Here is a 4,956-nt window from a genome sequence, read left to right as displayed (position 1 = left end):
TATTAAAGGGTCGCGGCATTAGGAAGGTTGAGAACCACTGTCCTAGCTCCTTCAACTCACATGGTGTGTCCTCACTGGATAGAAGAAGTTTGCTACCCGGAAAAGAGTCCCCACCTGGCTATGCTGGCACCCTGATCTCAGACGTCAGCCTCCAGAACTGTGAGAAATGGATTGCTGTTGCTTATAAGCTACTTAGTCTATGGTATTTTGTTATAGCAGCCCCAATAGACTAAGACTGAAAATTGGTACCAGGAGTGGAGTTGCTGCTGTAACAAATACCTAAATATGTGGGAGCATCTTTGGAACTGGATAATGGGTAGAAGCTGGACGGGTTTTAAGGTGCATGCTAGGAAAAGCCTACCTTACTGTGATAGGACCAGAAAGGGCAGCTCTGGGGAGAGCTCAGCTGAGAAGAGCTGTAGTGAAAGCCCCAGTTGGCTTTGAGAATACCCAAGTGTTTGTTAACAGAATGTTGATAGAAATATGGATGATCAAGTTCATTCTGTTGAGGTCTCAGACGGAAATGAGAAACATCTCTCCTGCAGGAAAGACCATTCTTGTTATACAGTGGCTAAGGGTTTAGCTGAATTGTGTTCCTGTCCCGGTGTGTCATGGAAGGTAGAACGTGAGTGATGAAAAGTGGGTATTTGGCTTTGAAGAAATTTCTAAGCAAAGTATTGAAGGAGAGGTCTGGTTTCTCCTAAATGCTTATCATAAAATTCAAAAAGAGAGGAATGATCTAAATGTGGAATTGTTAAACAAAAAGAAAGCAGAATTTTAAGAAAATTCCCAGCTTATCCATTCTGAAGGAAATAAGAAACCTTGTTTAGGAGAGAGCAGAGAGTGTGGCCGAATTTGTTAGGGAGATTGATGTGGACTGATGTGGAAGAAAGGAGCTATTCTCAAGGAAATGGAGAAATTGGTTGGCCATCTATACAAGGAGCCAGGAGCTATTGTTCAAAACAATGGCAAAATAACCTCAAAGGCATTTCCTACTGGCCCTACCATCACAGGTTCAGAGTATAAGGACCTGGGAAGCAGATTGATCTCAAAAGAGGGGCTTTTGGCTGCTTCACATTGTAGGCTTTGCTCCCAAATGCCCCTGCTGCACTCCTTAGGTGCTGAGGAAGGGGGTCAGGATGGGCAGTCAACCTTGGTGGAATCCCTGCAGAACCAAGTGACTGAGCCCTGAGGGCATGCATATTGCCATTTACATTTGGAAAGATGGAGCCTCCAGAGCAGCAGGTTCGGGAGGGAGAGGAGCCACTGCCAGAATTCCCACTAAGGCAATGACCAGAGAAGCTGTGGGGGCAGGGCCACCTGAGACCCCAGCCCCAGAGAGGGGCAGGCACGGGACTCCAACCTGTGAGAGCTTGCCACCTGGGCTGCATTCTGTAAAGCTGTGAGGGTGGGGTCACCCAGAGCCTTGGGGACCTAACTCACACCCTAGTTATGTCCAGCGGGTGGTACCTCTGCCCCAGTGGTCCTTAAGGTTTTGGACTTGCTTGGAAAATATGAATGCCTCACCCACATCTGATTTAGATGAGACTTTGGACTTAGATTTTTGGGTTGATGCTGGAACAGAATTAAGACTTTTGGGATTGTTGGGATGGAACAAATATATTCTGCATGTGAGAAGGACCTGAATTTTATTTGGTGGGGAGGGGCAGGGCAGGCAGAGGTGCAAGGTTGGAATTCTGTGGTCTGAATGTTTGCTCCCCCCAATTTATATATGGAAATCCTAACCCCAAAAATGATAGTATTAGGAGTTTGGGCCTTTGAGGAAGTGACTAGGTCATGAAGTCAGAGCCCTCATGAACATGGTTAATGCCCTCACAAAAGAGACTCCTTCACATGGAGGCATAGCAGCACCAAGGTGCCAGGTATGAACCAGGAAGAGGGCCCTGACCGGACCATGCTGGCACCTTGATCTTATACTTTCCAGCTTTCAGAACTGTGAGATATCAATTTCTGTTGCTTATAAACTACCCAGTCTGTATTAGTTGAACGAGCTAAGACACAACTAAGAGTGTTAATAGGTACAACCAGGTTCAAAGTTAAAGGACAAAGAGAAAATACTTGCTACATCTGTAACAGACAAAAGAACATTAAAGGACTTTTTCAAATTAATTAAGACAACTACCTATTAGAAAAACAGGCAAAGGAAATAAGCAGGCAGTTTATAGAAGAAATATGCCTATGAAAGAGTTCAACATCTCTTTCATAGGCATAACCTAGGAAATGTAAGCTAAAACAACAATGTGATATAATTTTAAAATATAATCAGCAAAATTGTAAAGATTTTATAAGATCCAATATTCATAAGAATGTAAGCAGTCTCTTTTCTATAATGCTGGCAAGACAGCAAACTAATAAAGCCTTGTTTAGAAGACAATAAGGATTATCCATCAACATTTTAGATGTGCATACCTTTCAGTCCAGGACTTCTACAACTAGTTAGTCCTTGAGAAGCACCCACATATATGCCCAGAGACAAGTACAAAGGTATTTACCATAGCATTTTCTGTAGTAGCCCGAAATCAGGAATTGAAGCAGACTTTCATATGTTAACTTGGAAAGATCTGCAAAATATGTATTTAAAATAAAACCAGATAATTACAAAATAACATGTATATATAGAATTATCCCATTTATACAATAAAAAATCATTGATGTTGGTAAATATATGTACCTATATGAAAAAATCAGAGAAGATACACATCAACTCTCAACAGAGTTGATTAACATTTGTTAACATTAAGAGCTGGGCAAAGTGGGGCATTAACTTCTACCCTGAACTCCTTCACTAATATATTTCTATTCTTCAAGCCCTTTCTAAGCATATATTACCCAAATATCACCAGGCTTCGTAGTCCTATGGCTTTTGCTAGCTTGTTAGTACCAGGTGAGAAAAATGTGACAATGTGAGAAAGAGATGCCCTTGTGCCACCCCTTGCCCCGGGGCCACCTGGGGTCACTAATCTTTGCAACGTTTTACTCAAACCTCAGCAGCCCAGAACACAGTCCTGCCTTCACATTGGAACCCTAGCCCACGCTTCCCTCGGGCCACTCTCTCTACTCCAGTATTACCTCTTCAGCAACTTTTAAAACCCATATCCATCCTTCCTCTGAAAGTGATAAAAAACAAAAAAACAAACAAAACCATGATCTTTCTTCCTGGGTTGGGCTCTCTAAGATAGTTCCCATCACAGGGGCTTGAGTGCTAAGGTGTTATAGCTCTTTTTAGCTCTTTACATATACATCCTTTCTCCTACCGTTCCCATAGAGAAGATAGCTAGGTGTTCACTTTCAAATAATAAAAGCCACTAATGACTCAGAATTACATATGGAGAAATTTATAATGAGGCTATTCAGGCACAGGAGAGAAATGATTTTTAAGCAAAGTTTTTTTCCATTATAGCATTGTTTGTTAATAGCCCAAAATTAGAAACATCCCAAATGTCCATTAAAAGAAACTGCTTAAATAAATGATGATATGCCTATCCCATAAAACATTAGGCAGCTGTGAAAAAGAATGAGGAAGCTTTCTTATACCAATAGAGAAAGAAGCCCAAGATTAAAAAAAAAACAAAAACCTCACACACACACAAAGCAAGGTGTAGAATGGTATGTAAAGTATGCTACCTTTGTAAACAAATGAAGGTAAATAAGAATCTATATTTGTTAAGTAAGAATCTGTGTTTGTTTTTGCTTGTATATGAAGAAACTGGAAATTTACAAAAGAAATGAAAGACAGTGGCTCTCGGGTGGGAGGGGCTGGGTGAGAATTGGTCAGATGGAGGACAAGGATGGTAGGGAGACTTTTTATCAAATAACATTTTATAGTATTTGGTTTTAAAATCATATTTATGTTATATCTATTAAGATCTTTAGATTTTCTTCTCTTAAGGTCAAGTGCTTCCCATGGGGCCATGCAAGTGAAATCCTTGCAAGTTAGCTTCCTGGCCCCATGGAGTTTTCCCCATGCCCAGGAGTTTTCTCTGGAGATTTGTAAATTCAGTCAATGGAAATGGGTATAGGACAGACAGGGCACATGCCTTTTCTACCTAATCTCCCTTTTCCCAGGATAACCTGCTTGGCACACCTACAAAGACACATGCAAACATGATAACATGTATCATGCTGACATAGATAATACTCCTTGGGTTACAAATACCTGAAATTCAACTCAAACTATTGTAATCATACTGAGATTGCCCATGAACATCAAGGGCAGTAGAGCACTTAATAACTTCTAGGGTTGTTGGAAAGATGAAATAAATTAATGCACATTAAAATTATTTAGCCAAGCACCTACTTCATAATAAATAGAAAATAAGAATTAGTTGTTATTATCATTGGTGGCCATTTTAAAACATAATATGTGTTTCTGTACCACATGTTTGAATACTATTTATAAATTGCACAATCTATTATACAAGTTACAAAATAAGTCTCAGGTGTGTTGTTGTTTTTTCCAGAGCTGACTGACTTTAATTTAGAAACAGCTTTTGGCTACCACCATTCAGGTTTAAGGCACATTCTCAACTACAAGAACCTCTGCCACTAGCAGGGAGCTGGTTTTGTTTTCGTGTTTTACATGGAAGAAGGAACAGATGACTTTTCTTTTCTTTTCTTTTCTTTCTTTTCTTTTCTAAAAAGCAGTGAGTTTGGCAATAGCAAAGCTCATGACGCATTCTCACCAGATCCAGATTATCCTTACAGATCTCCCCTCAGTGAGGACATGTCGCTGCCCCACCTGACCTCTCTCACCTGAAATGTGTGTGGCAACAGAGGGACTTGTATGCACCTGTCTGGCAATGACTACAAAAAATACCTATAAATAATATTAAAATTACATGACTAAAATGAAGCCCAGTGTCTCAGCTACAAGCAAAGGGGAATGAGTCAGGAAACAAAACATCTACTTTAGCAGCAAGAGACTAAGGGGTGGAG

Source organism: Myotis davidii, unplaced genomic scaffold, assembly GCF_000327345.1.
Source record: "Myotis davidii unplaced genomic scaffold, ASM32734v1 scaffold187, whole genome shotgun sequence".
Classification (NCBI taxonomy): Eukaryota; Metazoa; Chordata; class Mammalia; order Chiroptera; family Vespertilionidae; genus Myotis; species Myotis davidii.
This window is presented reverse-complemented; position numbering follows the sequence as displayed.